Consider the following 16,658-nt stretch of genomic DNA (forward strand, 5'->3'; position numbering starts at 1 on the left):
ATGATGGGAGTAACCCTAAGTGTGGGCACTACTGCCGTGAGAAAGAGCACGGAGACATGGAATACTCTTAACGGTGCTGGGAAGACAGCAAGGCTTCAGTCAAGAGACGTTGGGTGTTATTATTTCTAGCCGCCATATGCATTGAACTCAACGGAAGGCCCAATCATTTGAGCAGGTTGTTAGTGAGAGACGGCGATTGATGATCGCTCGTTGGTTAACGTTTTCAACGTCTTGCTGAAAACGAGCCACGTGTCTTGTGTAGACGCTTCCTTCGATGGGAACGAAGGACGGAGGAGGCAAGTTTGCAACTCACACTTCCTCCGTCTCTAGAGGACTTGGCATTCCATGAACAGTGATGACTCCAGGACAGTTTAGGACGAGGAGTGGACTTCCTGAAAACCGTGTTTTACTGAGAAATGCGGTGAGAGGGTATGCTGCCAGAAAAGTCGAGGCCCTGTTTCTTCCACATGCCCGGCCTTCGTTAAATATGTCATGAAGCGCGATGTGTTCATTAGAGTTCTTTCTTTTGGGTAAAACTTAGGTTCAGTCAAAGGCACCCGTCTTCAGGCACCGTTCAATGCGTTTGGACGAATGCTCACACCCATTCGATGCCCATCCATTGAGAAGTAGAAAACTACCATCGCTCTGAGAAAGTCTCTTATGTGCCCCCTGGTCATTCCTCTGCCAATAAGTGGTTTTTTTTTTTTTCCTACTTGTTTTGTATGGTAAATTAGTTTTATAACTTTAGGTAAATGGAATCAGATCATAGTTGTCATTTTGTTAAAGGCTTCTGTCACACAGCATCATGCGATGCATGACGTGGTGCATGTATCAGTAGCTGGGTCCTTTTCGTGGCTGCGTAGGATTCCACTGTGTGGACAGACCCCGATCTGTGCGTCCATTCACCTCTGGGTGGGTGTTGGGATTGCTTGTGGGTTTTAGCTATTTTTGGAGTTTCTTTCTTCAGAAAACTTCCTGCCTCTTATCTCTCTCCTCGATTACATATATCTTATAATATATTATATATTAATATTGTATATACTGTCTATATAATATTATGTGTATAACTACATACAACTAGTCTAGGCTACGTAATAAATATAGTCACAGGTCACCGAGCCTCTGGAAGCGTTTTGAGATCCTTTTTCCTCTTGGTTCTGGAGGTGAGAGTCTTTCTCTACCCTATTTTCAAATTTGCAGATTCTTTCTTCTGCCATTCGGAGCCTACAACGGAGCCTGCGCAGGGCACATTTCATCACAGATATTCTTCTTTTCAGTTATGGAAATTCCGTTTAGTTCTTTGTTTACCATTTTCAAATTTCCTACTCAAACTCCTCATCTGTTCGTTCATTATGACTATATTTTCCTTTTAATCTGGAAACCTTTAAAGTTTGTGTCTGCTATTTATACCATCTGGGTCATCTAGGGGTTCGTTGCTATTGAGGGCTTTTTTCACTTGATTTTAGATTATATTTTCGTGCTTCTGCACATCTATCGATATTTCTGGTCAGGGACATTGTGGATGGCGTGTTGTAGACGCTCAGCCGTCGGTTCTCTTCCTCTGAAGAGTCCAGCAGACGGTTCACTCGGCTCGACATAAACTCTAAACTCTGCTTTCCCTACGGGGAGCAGCAGGTGAAATCTTTGCTTCATGCACAGCGTTCTCCCTGGTTGTCTGGAGTTTGCTTGTGCATGCCGAGCCCAGATTGCTCAAGGATTTGGGGGATGTCCCTACCTGCATTTTGAGGCATTCCCTTGAATCCCTTTTAGGAACTCTCTCATTTCCCCGGCACTCTGGCTGCTGCCAGCTCTGTCCTATGACTTGCAGGCTAAGAAAGCTGCAGAGGTGCCAGTTTCCCCCAAAATTAGCTGACTGGGTGGAGGGGGAGCGGGGTCCTCGGGAGAAAGGGTGCAAAGATGCAAATCTTTCATCTCCAAGAGACTTGCTCCCCTCCAGTTTCTGCCTCTTTGGGGTCCCTGACCAGTGCCTTCAGATAGTTTCTGTTTAAAGATTTCATCCAGAGTTTGTCACTCTTGTCGCTAGGATGTTCAGTGCAACACCAGCTCCTCTGCAATTTTCTGAAAACGGAAGTCGATACGGAGAGCGACTTTAAGAAGTCAAGCGGCTGAGAGGAGAACTTTGGCTTTCGGGAACTGAGTCCCAGCAAGGTATCTGTCTTGAAAATATTCGGTTGTATTTTGTAAGTTAGTTCTTTACGTGATGAAGCCTTTGAAATGAGATGATACGGGGAGACTCTAGAATGGTACGTTATCGTATGGAAGTTTGTTCGTTGTTAAAACTCCTCATGTTGACAGTGGATATTTTTCCCACCCTTATTGTAAAGGGAACGGGTTCTCCCACTTCTCAAATAGGGGCATTGAACCAGAGAAATGCTTCCTTTTACAAAATCAAATTACGCGGCCCCCTAAGTGTGGGCTGCAGGTCGTGACTTCCCTCCAAAGAACAGAGCGTGCAAAAGGGGAAAATGGTAAGGAAGCTTACAGCAGAGACGCCTGGGAAACACACCTTAGCCCAGAGGAGCCCAAGGAGATGTGACGGTGAATGAAATGTCATGGGGCGCCAGGTCCTGGATGGCGTCCCGGGGCAGAAAAGGGGCTGCAGAGGAAATCGGAGTAGCTATGCACCAGTTTATCACCACGTATCGACGTTGGCTCATTCATGGTAACAAATGTGCCGCACCGACAGATGTTAATAAAAGGGGAAGCTGTATAGTCTATGTAAGAACCTCCGCATACTGTCTTTGCGACTTTTCTGTAAATCTGAAACTATTCTGAAACAAACAAACAAACAAAAGGCTAGTTTAAGTAGCTGTTTAAAAATCGCCTCCCGTGTCTGTGAAAGAATCTCCAGGACGATTCAGCTTCCTCTCCTCGGTCTGCAAATGAAACAAGCCTTATCTGACCTCCTCAAACCCCTTTTTTGAAGATTAGCCCTGAGCTACCATCTGCCGCCAGTCCTCCTCTTTTTTTTTTTGCTGAGGAAGACTGGCCCTGAGCTAACATCCGTGCCCATCTTCCTCTACTTGATATGTGGGACGCCTACCACAGCATGGCTTGCCAAGCGGTGCCTTGTCCGGACCCGGGATCCGAACCGGCAAACCCCGGGCCGCCGAAGCGGATTAACCATTCCGCCACCAGGCCAGCCCCCCAGACTGATTTTTACCTTCAGAACCCCTACTGCTCTCAGGTTCCTAAAAACTGGCCCCTTACTTGGGCAAAATGGTTTCCTGTAAATCACGCTTATATGATCTATCATAGAACACCCAGCGTTTAACATATGGATTTATTCCAATATCCTTCGGCAAAAATGAATGCAATAATATGAACGACAATGCAATATTTCAGGCCCGTGTCTGTGGGGAACCCACACAGTGTGCATCCTTTTGGGGCCTCGGTTTCTTTCTCCCTAAAATGGAGATAAAGATGCCGTCGGACTGTGGGATTGAGAAGGTTACGTTAAAGGGTATGTGTAAAATATTTACCGTATGTCTGCGCACGGCGGGCGCTCAATAAATAGTAAGCGAGGTTTTTTCGTTATTTGTGAAGCATGTCAGTGCCTCGCCTTAAAATTAATCGAATGGCTCTTGCATGTTTTTTCCCCCTGCAGAAATGTTACCTCCAGCATTTTGACTGGCGTCTCGCTTGCAAATGTGTGAGTGACTTGTAGATTAGGGATTTTTGCCTGTGAAAGGAGCTTGGCTTCCCGATAATCCTCGGGAGATGGTCCACGGCCCACGTGCTGGCTGAGCAAGGGTTCTGAGGAAGAGGTAGGAGTGTGGGCTTGGGAGGTGCAGCAGGAGACGGGTGAAGATGCGCGCGGAAATAGAAGCGGTTTAACGCAGGGCTATTTACGGAGGTGGAGCCAGCCGGGGGGTTGGCAAGCCTGTGCCCCCCCAGGCCCAGCAAAGCAGAGCTAAATGGCCAAGGCCGCCAGATAGGAGCCGTGGTCTTGGGGAGAAGGATGCTGGGTGAGAACCAGGGGTGCCAAGAGCTGCCCTCCTTCCAACCTCAAGTGGGTTCCCCATGGTTGGAACCCCAAAAACGGCAGCCAGAGGGCAAGGAGCCCCAGGGGTGCATGCGGACCGTGTGGGTCGCCCCCCCACCACCACGGGCTGAGCAGGGTGGAGCCGCTTAGAAAGGGGGTCTCGGGGAGCAGAGGGAGGTAACGGGGCACAAGGGTAGGGAGAAGTGATGGGGGGGCATCTTGGGGAGAGATTTGTCAAGACTTGTGCCGTTAAGTAGTTTCAGATGGGAAAGAAAGAACCCTAATTGGCGCGTAAGAAAGGATGACGAGAACACAGGGAGGAAGGAGAGAGAGGAAGGCAGGAAAGGAGGGAGGAGAGAATGCATCCCGCATTGAAGAAAGGCATGGAGAGGGCGTGGATTCCGCCACATCGCACAGCATCCCTTTCTAATTCAGTGCAGCAAGAGCCTTGAGACGATCCCGCACCGTTCGCCATGAAGGGTAGACGGACAACCAGTTTCAGACATTTCCGTCTCCCTCCTCCGTCTCCGGGGTCTCTGGGGGCACCATCACCCGGGAGGGGTTTTCAGTTGGGAGCGCCCGACGGAGCCCCGGAAAATGGGTGGCTCATCCTCCAGGCCCCAAGCTCTGTCTTCTTCCCTCATCTCACAGAAGCACAGAGAGGTTTAACGAGTATCTTCGCTGGTGGACATTGTGGGTTTTTTTTTTTTTTTTTGAATTTGGAGAGTTGTTGTTTCCCAAAATACTTATGACGATTGTGGAGAAATTGAGAAGATGGGTCAGCCGCTCACGGGGTTTTCGCTTCTCAGAGGATGCTGAGCTACAGAGGCACGGGGAAGGTGAGGCGTGTCTGGTAACATCAGACCAGCGTGGGGAGGATTCGCGAGTTTATCCTTTTTTGTGTGTGTGTTCCGTGGCAAGCTCAGTGAAAACTAACCTAAAATAATAATAAAATACGGTGCAGACGGTAAAAGGCATCTGGAGCAGTTGGGGGCCCAAAATCCCAGGAAACATGACACCGAGGATTATGGCTGTTTTAAAATTTCATTCATTCATTCATTCATTCATTCAGCAAAGATGTCGAGTGCCAGATGTCCCCACCCTTTGCCTTGGACCCCAGGACCATCGTGGGCAACGCATAGAGCGTTCGTTCCTAACTGCAGTGGACTTGAGTTGACTCAGACCAGTTGCGTCATTTTTAGAAAGATTAGTTGGCATGAGTTCTCGAAGCATTGGTCCAAATACATTTTTAGAAAGCAGACATTTTTCCTCTTGGATTTCTGACATTAAAAATACTTGACAACACTCGTGGTAGCTGCATAATAGCATAGATGGAATTAATGCCTCTGAATTGCTCACTTAAAAATGGTTAAAATGGCGTATTTTGTGTTATTTATATGGTTACATATTTAGAGATGTAATATATGTTTATCATATTTCTATATATTATCACAATAAACATTTTTTAAAAATATGTATTACATTTTAGTATTCCTTACCCTACCCCCAAAAGAGCAAAATTATACAACACAGTGCATGCACACACGCACACACTCACACACGTGCACGCATGCACACTCACACACGTGCACACTCACACACGTGCACACATGCACACTCACACATGCACACATGCACACTCACACACGTGCACACTCACACACGTGCACGCATGCACACTCACACACATGCACACTCACACACGTGCACACTCACACACATGCACACTCACACACGTGCACACTCACACACATGCACACTCACACACGTGCACACTCACACACGTGCACACATGCACACTCACACACGTGCACACATGCACACTCACACACGTGCACACTCACACACGTGCACGCATGCACACTCACACACATGCACACTCACACACGTGCACACTCACACACATGCACACTCACACACGTGCACACTCACACACGTGCACACATGCACACTCACACACGTGCACACTCACACACGTGCACACATGCACACTCACACACGTGCACACTCACACACGTGCACACTCACACACATGCACACTCACACACGTGCACGCATGCACACTCACACACGTGCACGCATATGCACACATGCACACTCACCCACGTGCACACATGCACACACTCACACACGTGCACACTCACACACGTGCACGCATGCACACTCACACACACGTGCACACTCACACACGTGCACACTCACACAGTGCACACACACATGCACACTCACACACGTGCACACACACATGCACACTCACACACGTGCACGCATGCACACACTCACACACGTGCACACTCACACACGTGCACACATGCACACTCACACAGTGCACACACACATGCACACTCACACACGTGCACGCATGCACACTCACACACGTGCACGCATATGCACACATGCACACTCACACACGTGCACGCATGCACACACTCACACACGTGCACACTCACACACGTGCACACATATGCACACATGCACACTCACACACGTGCACACACACGTGCACACTCACACACGTGCACACATGCACACTCACACACGTGCACACACACGTGCACACTCACACACGTGCACACTCACACACGTGCACACTCACACACATGCACACTCACACACGTGCACGCATGCACACTCACACACGTGCACACTCACACACGTGCACGCATGCACACTCACACACGTGCACACTCACACACGTGCACACATGCACACTCACACACGTGCACACTCACACACGTGCACACTCACACACATGCACACTCACACACGTGCACACATGCACACTCACACACGTGCACACATGCACACACTCACACACATGCACACTCACACACGTGCACACTCACCCACGTGCACACATGCACACACTCACACACGTGCACACTCACACACGTGCACACTCACACACGTGCACACTCACACACGTGCACACACACGTGCACACACACATGCACACTCACACACGTGCACGCATGCACACTCACACACGTGCACACATGCACACACTCACACACGTGCACGCATGCACACACTCACACACGTGCACACTCACACACGTGCACACATGCACACTCACACAGTGCACACACACATGCACACTCACACACGTGCACGCATGCACACTCACACACGTGCACGCATATGCACACATGCACTCACACACGTGCACGCATGCACACACTCACACACGTGCACACTCACACACGTGCACACATATGCACACTCACACACGTGCACACACACGTGCACACTCACACACGTGCACACTCACACACGTGCACACTCACACACATGCACACTCACACACGTGCACGCATGCACACTCACACACGTGCACACTCACACACGTGCACACATGCACACTCACACACGTGCACACTCACACACGTGCACACTCACACACATGCACACTCACACACGTGCACGCATGCACACTCACACACGTGCACGCATATGCACACATGCACACTCACCCACGTGCACACATGCACACACTCACACACGTGCACACTCACACACGTGCACACACACATGCACACTCACACACGTGCACGCATGCACACTCACACACGTGCACACATGCACACACTCACACACGTGCACGCATGCACACACTCACACACGTGCACACTCACACACGTGCACACATGCACACTCACACAGTGCACACACACATGCACACTCACACACGTGCACGCATGCACACTCACACACGTGCACGCATATGCACACATGCACACTCACACACGTGCACGCATGCACACACTCACACACGTGCACACTCACACACGTGCACACATATGCACACATGCACACTCACACACGTGCACACACACGTGCACACTCACACACGTGCACGCATGCACTCACACACATGCACACTCACATGCACACTCACACACGTGCACGCATGCACACTCACACACGTGCACACTCACACACGTGCACGCATGCACTCACACACATGCACACTCACACACGTGCACGCATGCACACTCACACACGTGCACACTCACACACGTGCACGCATGCACTCACACACATGCACACTCACATGCACACTCACACACGTGCACGCATGCACACTCACACACGTGCACACTCACACACGTGCACGCGTATGCACACTCACACACATGCATGCACACACACCCTCAAGGGTTGAGCGATTCTGTATATTTTTCTGGAGATGACTTTGCTTTTCCTCAGAGTGGAACGTTCACCTTTGTGCCAATTGAATTCGCTCTCACCTTTTCTGGAAGCCTCGCAGCGTCCGAGTCGCATTCTCCACGTGAGCGTGAAGAGAAAAATCCACACCATAATTGCCAAGTGGATATCAGATATCCAGCTACGAGCCAAGGGGCTCTTCCTGAGGCGGCCAAGCCGTAAAAGGATTGTCGTTTGTCGACGTGTTTACACATGGCTCGCGTCCCGCTTTCTTTTAAGATGGCCACGGCATCGGTAGCTGAAGATGACGCTGGAGCATTTTTTTTAAAATGTCCTTTCTGAGTTGTCCATACATCTGTCGTCCGTGGATTTGCAGGTTTTGTGGACAAGTTTGGCGAACGTTCCCCAGACCGTGTGCCTGAGTCTCTGCTTATAGCCGGTCTCACCCCCATGCCTGCTCCATCTCCAAAGGGACATTGTCAAGACGATGGTTCTCCTTTGCAAAATATCTGCCGGAGATGCAGAAACTCCCCCAAAGCTGAGCCATTTCCGGGCAGAATTAAGTGAATCTCTGCATCGGGGGACAGTCCCATCGCTCGTGACTTGGGAACGGTCGAAGTGGACTGGATGAAGGACGGACCGCCATCTTCGGGGCAGGCCTACGGAAAAGAGAAAGAAGAGCGGGATCTTTCTCTAGGATTAAGGACTCACTGCTCCTGGTGAGTTGAGCCGATACTTCTTTTCATATGTTGCTTTTTTGGGTGCGTGTCCCCCAAGCAGAGTGGGACCTGCCTCAGCTCTTGCTAAAGTATTCGGAATCAAATCCCAGCTGGACACTTACCATAGCGAGTTTCCCAACTACAAAGTCAGAAGGAACAGTCCCCACAGGACTACCCTCGAGTTCGGGGAGGGGGGGGTCCCCTAAACCACGCTCAGGCTGGATAATTTGCTAGAATGACTCACAGAACTCAGAAAACTGCTATCCTTACGATTACGGATTTAGTTGTAGCCAAAGGATGCAAATTGGGACCAACCCAACGAAGAAATGCACAGGGCAAAGTCGAGGAGGGTCCCAGATGTGAATCTGGCGTGTCCGTCAGACGCGTGGACGTATGACAATACGCGAGGAGCGTTGCCCATCTGGGAAGTCACCCCAGCTTTGGTGTCCAGAGTTTTTATGGGGCTCTCGTTACGTAGGCGTTGGTTGATTGACTCATCGCCCTTCTGGTCGGTCTCAGTCTCCGCCCTCCATCCTCACCCTGGAGGTCAGGCTGGTACCACATGATTCAAAGCTTCAACCTTCTACTGACCTGGTTGGTCGTCGGGGCATGGCCAGCCCCCGTCCTGAGTCATCTCGTTCGCCTAAACTACCTAGGGGCCCGCATGAGTCACTTTGGGAGCGTGAGCTCTCCGGAGCCACCATGAGTAACCAAGACGCTCCCGTCACTTGGGAAATTCCGAAAGTTTCGAGGTGACCTCCCAGGAGCTGGGATGAAGACCGGACCGCTCTTTGGGAGCCAAATTCCTTCCTGTGCCCTTACGGTAGGGGGACGCTCTCCTGGAATGCATGGAAGGGGGAAGACCCTGGCGGCCGGTGGTCAAGGTAGAGGCAGGCCCAGGACCAAGATGGGAGGCTGGAAGCATCTCTGGAAGGACCGAGCCGGGAGCTGGATCTTGGATGATGGGCAGGTAGGACATAGACCCCACAGAAAGCTGAGACTGAGGCCATCCACAGGGCCGAGCTTGTCTGTGTGTAGGAAGGCGAGGAGACGACCAGGTCGTGATATATTCTTCTCCACGATGCTTTGGTCCGGGTCAACTTTGCTTCACTTTTTTGCTGCTGTCTTTGATGTTTCTTGACTATTAAAACCATGTTTGCATCCAGAAGTCTCCTTTTGTTTATTTTCCACATACGAGTAGGGTCATGCAGTGTTTGTCTTTCTCTGTCTGGCTTATCTCACTGAGCATAATATCCTCAAGGTCCATCCATTTTGTTGCAAAGGGGATGATTCTGTCTTTTTTATGGCTGAGTAGTATTCCACTATATATATATATACACCACATCTTCTTTATCCATTCATCGCTCGATGGGCACTTGGGTCGCCTCCACGTCTTGGCTATTATGAATAACGCTGCGATGCACACAGAGGCGCATAGATCCTTTCAAATTACTGATTTTATGTTCTTTGGATAAATACCCAGAAGTGGAATAGCTAGATCCTACGGTATTTCTATCTGTAGTATTTTGAGGCATCTGCATTCTGTTTTCCGCAGCGGCTGCACCAGTCTGCACTCCCACCCGTGCTTTCGTTTCTTTTGACGTGATCAGAAAGAGTGTGAACAGAACTCAGCTGGATGGTCTTCATCTTTACACCAACACCGTCATAAAATAGAATCTTGGATTTTTTTTTTTTTTTTATGTTAGAAGGGACCCATCAAAGTAAAAGCACCATGGATGATACCCTGGATGGAAGCCCCAGAGTCAGGAGCCCCCTCACACACCCTCCTGGGTCTTTCTCATGTTTTTTTTTTTTTTTTATTTTCAAGGTCTTTCCATAGTCAAGCTCGAGGATGTGAATCCCTGCAAATAATGGAAGAGTGTATTGTTCATCCTCCAAGAAGCGATGGAGGTGTGCAGACCTTGGACCAGCGCCATCGTCCTCCCATCGGCGCCTTTGGAGGACGGTCGAGAGAACAAGCAGGTCCTCGCGCTCATCTCCACCTGTCTGGGGGCATCTTTGCCCATCCACCCCGGCCCAGAGTCTTAGCCAGCTCCGGTCGCCGTCACGGCTTTGATGACAGACATTTCATGTTTCATGAAACGGGTTGAGAATGGTGCTTCCAACGGGATGCTGCGGCCAGAGATTTCTCGATTTTAAAACAGTGGGATCTTCCCCTATTTGGGACCAAAGCAGAGTTTGGAAGAGATGTGCTCAAGAATGAAACAGAAAATCAATATATCGTTTGAAGGGACAGCTGCCACTCGACCTTTCCGCCTAGACGAGACCTCCTTTGAGAACCGGGCTGCTTGTGGAGAGAGAGTCAAATTCCGGCGCTGGGGTCTCCGTGTGCGTGTGTGTGACGGGCTCTCCCGTTTCCCGTGTGTCTGCCTTCCGGTCACCGTGTTAATTATTTGAGCTTGGTCTGTGGGGCGTGGGTGTGAAGGGCCCGATTTTTCTAATTGAACAGATAAATGATTCATCCGAGCTTATTTCCTGTTCTGAGTGTTTTTATGGAGACAGATGAGAGCTAATTGATCGAACAGATCTGACTGCCAAATGGGCCGTCTTCACATGCCCTGCCTTCCGGTGAGAACTCCAAGTCCAGACTTGATTTTTTGGCCTTTGTTTTTGTGCATTGAAATCTTCCACTTTAAAAACATATATTTTTTTTAAAAAAAAAAAACTAAGAAAGACAAATACAAATGCACGTCTCTCTAATTCTCTACTTCAAGGCCCATTCATTCATGGCCAACATTGGCCCCACCCCTCAAATTCCTGAAGGGTTTTAGGCATGAGGACGCCCCCACCCAAACGCTAAAGAGACAGCCAGGCCCTTAGCATCCTGTGCAACTTTATCATCCAAGGTGACACGGCACCAAATAAAAATTTTTAGAAACGTTCTGTTGCCCATAGGGAAGCTGCAAAAATATTTTGACATCCTGAAAGCTGCTTCCTGTTGGAGTATCTCCTTCTGTGTATGAAAAGAGGGGAAAAAAAAATGCAAGCGTGTCTTCAAACCTACCCTCCGTCTTTTAGAAACAGAACATCTTCTCGGCGCGTTAGTCATCTCCCGAGGATCAGATGGTGTTTCTGATTCATCACGGATCGGTTTTTCTTTTTTTGATTAAAGAGCATCGTTGAAATTGGGCCTTTTAGTCGGGGGCCTCCCGGGTTCTGTGGGGTTTTTTTTTTCCTTGGGTGGGCAGCGAGAAAAATGCAGCTTGCTTGTGGATGAACTGAACGCTCTGGGTATGAGGGAGGAGAAGGAGGAGGTACCCCGGAAATCAGGGCTTGGCTCGGCCCGGAGCAGGAGCGGGCAACAAAAGGACGGGTTCTGTGAGTTTGATAGGAGCTGGGTGGGCAGGAGGGGGAAGAAAGACCCCTCCTTGAAGATGTCTCTGAAGAAGCAACTCAGGATCAGGGGGTCTCCCATTAGCACGACGGGTGCTGGAGAGGAGGGTGTCACCCATCCAGCCACCTCTGGACCCAGGGATGGGGGTTGTCCTCTTCCAGGAGCCCAAGGGGCCGCCATCTTCTGGCCTCTGTGACACCAAAGGCAATGGCGGGGTCTCCACCTGCAGGTGAGACACCCGGGTGTTGAAGCTATGGAAGCATGAAGGGGAGAAGAAAATCAAGAGAGGGGAGGTGGCGGTCAAGACAGCACGAGCCCCTATGGCTCCTCGATCCTCCAAAGGACGAAGACCATCCTGGGACCCGGGACCCAGAAAATAGGACACGCCAAGCATGTACGCTGCCTTGCAGAGTCCAAAAACGTGGGAGAAAATTCAACACATCCGAGCCGTCTGTCCCCGTTGGCCATTTTCTAATTTGTAGGTTATTTGTCACCCAGCGTTGGGTGAAGAACTTTCCCGTTCTGGAGTGATCCTGAACCTCGCGTGGCTCCCGTCTCCATCGAGGGAGGCATTCCATTCCGTCGGTCTCTTGGCCACTGGGATCCCCAACGTCTTCGGGAAAATAAGTTGGATGGACACTCCCGACGTTGGCCAACTTGCTGCCTCCACTTACTCGTTGTTCTCCATTATTCATTGAAGGCGTCACCATCCCAGATCCCAAGGGGGGGGGGGGGTGCGTCCGTTCAAAGTGGCTTGTTTTCTAGGAGGTTTCTCTGAAGTTGAGACGGTATTCCTGTTGTGTGCATGACAGTCGGAGTGGTATCTCCTCCTGGGAAGTGACATGGAGTAGCCTTAAGCTCGGGTCCAATCCGGGGGGTCACAGGTCGTTCTCATCCAGGTTCGCACAGCGTGAGCGGGAGGTCGAGTTGGGACCCCTCACTCGACCAGGTTAAGACTCAGCACTGGTGTTGGTTGCGTCTATGGCGTACTAACGGCTTAACCGTGCACCTTGCTCTGAAAAATTTCGCTGACGGAACCCCGTTGAAATCCCAAGACAGCAGCTCCATTTTTATGAGTGTTTTCGACGTCCTTCCTGGGATGTTCCGAGCGTTCCATTGATCAGCCCCGGAACCTCTTGGGGTGGAGAAAACGGAGGTTTGATTGGGTTTATGAGAAGCGGGAGAGAGACGCAAAATGACGAGACTTAGTAAATTCTTTGGAAAAAAATCAGATACGGTTTGCTAGAATGAAAAAATATATATACATATATATATATACAGATACATATTTTGGTTGGGTCTGCACCCGGGATCCGAACCTGTGAACCATGGGCTGCCAAATCGGAACACGCAAACTTAACCACCACGCCACCAGGCTGGCCCCAGGATGAGAATATATTTGAAAAGCCAAAAAAAAGAAAAATGAAAAGCCAATTATCACTCATTTTATTCTAGGAGCTAAATCAGGTCCCCATTGGTCTGCTACCTACTGGTGCTTTAATAGAGTTCTATTAGCTATCTATTAATAATAGATCATCGATAACCTAATTATCTATTCTCTGTAGTCTTTTAATATCTATTACCTCATTATCTATTAATAATAGTGTTCTGATAATCATCTTCTGAATGTAATAATAATTGAACTTTAAAAACCCTCACCACACAAAGCTTGGTGTAGAGTAAACTCAGAAAATGTGAAATTCTTCAGTGGGATCTGTTCATGTCTTTTTCTTCAAATAGGAGGCGTCTTTGTATTGACCTTCTCCTCTTTTTTTAAAAAAAATGAACAGTCATTCTTGCAGAGGACATGTGTTTTTGAAAATCTCTTGAATTCCTGCTATAGTGGCGTCTTCCTCAGTCGTCTCCGTCTTCTCGTTGCTCTTGTCCCGTCTTTCCCCTAGAGGCTGTTTTTCTCTTCCTTCGTTGGCCTCCCAGTTTAGGAATTTCTGTTTTCTTAGGATTTATCCCTTTGAAGCCCCACTCCTCCCGCAGCGGCGACCCCAGTCCTTTCAACCTCGTCAACACCCAGCTGTGTCTGCAGCCCTTGGGAAGGGCTCCCGTCCCTCCCGCCTTTGCGTCCTGCGGGTCGGCCCCCCCGACTGTGGCTTAGATCTGCTTCCAGTCGTGATTTTTCCACAATGCCTCTTTGTTTTCCGTCCGGGGCTTTGACATCTTCCCCTTCGAGCCGGCCGTGTTTTGAAATAGAAGAGACCGTGCTCGGCGCACATGGAGATGGGAATTCAACTTGCCTCCGTATGAATATTTGACCTCAATCTACACAAGACACCGGTGTGTGTGTTTTTTTTTTCTAATTTATTTTTTGCACTCAGAGAATTCTCTCTCTCTCTCTCTCTCTTTTTTTTTTTTTTCCTACTTTAGCCCTCATGAGAAGGAAGAGCGAGAAATCACACCCCATCTGGTCAATGGGCCGCCATCTTGGTTGGTTCTTTCCTGCGGCCTGCTCCCTACTGTGGATGGTTGCGTGAAAGGGTAATTCCTGTCTTGCTCACAGACCCTCTGCTCGGCTGGCCTTGATGGAAGCCCACTGCCAGGCCATGAGCTGTTCGCGGAGAGGCCCACGCGGCAAGGAGCCAACCGACGCCTTCCGTCCACAGAGCCTCAAGGGACCATTCCAGCCAACAACCATGGGAGTGTGAAAGGGGACCCTCCCGCCATCTGGGGGGAGACCCCAGCCCTCAAACAGGGGCCTCAATTGAGCTTTGCCTCCATTCCTGACTCCCAGGAACTCTGAGAGAACAGATGCGTGTTGGCGGATCCTCTAAGGTTGGGGGTAATTTGTTACACAGTGAGAGATAGGTGCTTGGAGTGGAGACGGGGTCTTGAAAAGAGCCTGAGGTTCTTTTCTTGTGTGTTAGAGAAGTAAAGAGGAGAAGGTGTGTAGCTTTTCGGGGTTTCCGGTCCCTTCTATTGGGTGGTGTGGCCCCGGAGAGCTCCCCGTAGTAGTCTCTGCTGGATTAAATCTGGTCCAAGGGACAAAGTTTTCAGCCGTGTGGTCTTGGTGTGGTGCTGGCCCATCCCAACGGCCGCCATGTTTTATCCCAAGATTTGTCGCGGTGTGTCCGTACCCCAAAGTCGATCGTTCTCTCAGGTCCTCCACGTTGGTCTGTTTAAAAAAAAGAGTCTCAAGAAAGTGGGCCTCCTTCTGGGTTTCTGCTCTCTGCTCGCCAGCGGACGTCCCCGGAGATGCGGGTGTCAGCGTGCGTCCGGAGCCAGCCTGTGATAATGCAGAATTATGCCCGTGGCGAGGAGTCTGTGCCAGCTCCTCTCACCTCCATGCCCAGGCAGACACAGATTTCTCCGGAGCCGGAAAATTGAATTTGGCATCTCATTAGCACTCACGGGTGGGGTTTTTTTTTTTTTTTTTTTTTTTGGGCTTTCTTGGCTTAAAAAAAAAATGTGCAGAGGAGGTAGTGTGTTTTGCAAGTGGAAAAATACTATAGACGCACCCGCATGCATAAAGGCACACAGGGCAGTGTTTGAAGTGTAGGTGTTAAGGGCATTCAGTCAAGGGGCAGCTCAGCCCACCCGAGTCCACCTAGTGTCAGGAGCCAGCCGATGCCTGTCTACACCAGCTGCAGCTTCAGGCGGGGACCTGCACTGCAATTGGGGTTGTCTGCGGTCCAGGTGCAAACAACCCCATTCTTGGAGACCAGACCCTGCTCCCTCCGTGATCTGAGCTTTATGGCCCCGGAGCTCTGGGATGCGACGGGCACGTGTTGGGGGGACCTCCCCAGGCAGCCCCCATTGAACTGAGCTTGGTTCTGGGACATTAGCAACGGCAACTGGCGTCTGGCACGTGCATGTGTTAATCCAGGAAAAGGGGATGCGTTCAAGCAGCCTTTTCCCACCACCGGCTTCCTTGGCCTGGCTCCCCCCCGTCCTACCCATCCTCTGATGGTTCTTTCTATTCCTTTCCCCCTCCCGGATCCACCCTGCTTCCTCAGCTAACCGTCAGCATCCTTCAGAGGAGCTGGTCCAGCCCCCGACCTCTCTCCCTACAAGATGCAGACCGGTTCTCCTGGATTGGACCACATCATCCCGCCAAACCGCAGTCAGAGACCACTCCCCACTCACCTCCCACCCCAAACTCACCAAATAGAAGCAATTTTTTTTTTTTCCTAAACATTTGGAACCTTCCTTTTCCTTTTGTGATGGACAGCTGCACGTGTCCCCCTGACGGAGCCACAGGGGTGCCCCGAAATATGGATAAACACGATTCTGGGGGTGTCTGTGAGGCTGTTTCTGGATGAGAGCAGCATTTGGATGAGTGGACGGAGTAAGGCAGATTGCCCTCTGCAACGTGGGTGGGCCTCGTCTAATCACTTGAGGGTCTGAATAGAACAAAAAAGGACGAAAAAGGGAATTTTTCCCTCTCTACCTGACTGAGCTG

General features: G+C 50.1%; 1 long non-coding RNA gene across 4 annotated transcripts in view; it reads left to right on the top strand.

Annotated features, from left to right (window-relative positions):
* Positions 1–13,954, top strand: part of LOC123285112 (uncharacterized) — a 20,526-nt gene extending 6,572 nt beyond the window's left edge. For all 4 annotated transcript variants that reach the window (XR_011499608.1, XR_011499609.1, XR_006526580.2 and 1 more), the window contains 2 exons: positions 2,045–2,169; positions 10,721–13,954. This is a non-coding gene — a long non-coding RNA (uncharacterized lncRNA). The remainder of the gene's footprint in view (positions 1–2,044; positions 2,170–10,720) is intronic.
* The last annotated feature ends 2,704 nt before the right edge of the window (positions 13,955–16,658 follow it).

The sequence above is a fragment of the Equus asinus genome, chromosome X (assembly GCF_041296235.1).
Source record: "Equus asinus isolate D_3611 breed Donkey chromosome X, EquAss-T2T_v2, whole genome shotgun sequence".
Taxonomy (NCBI): Eukaryota; Metazoa; Chordata; class Mammalia; order Perissodactyla; family Equidae; genus Equus; species Equus asinus.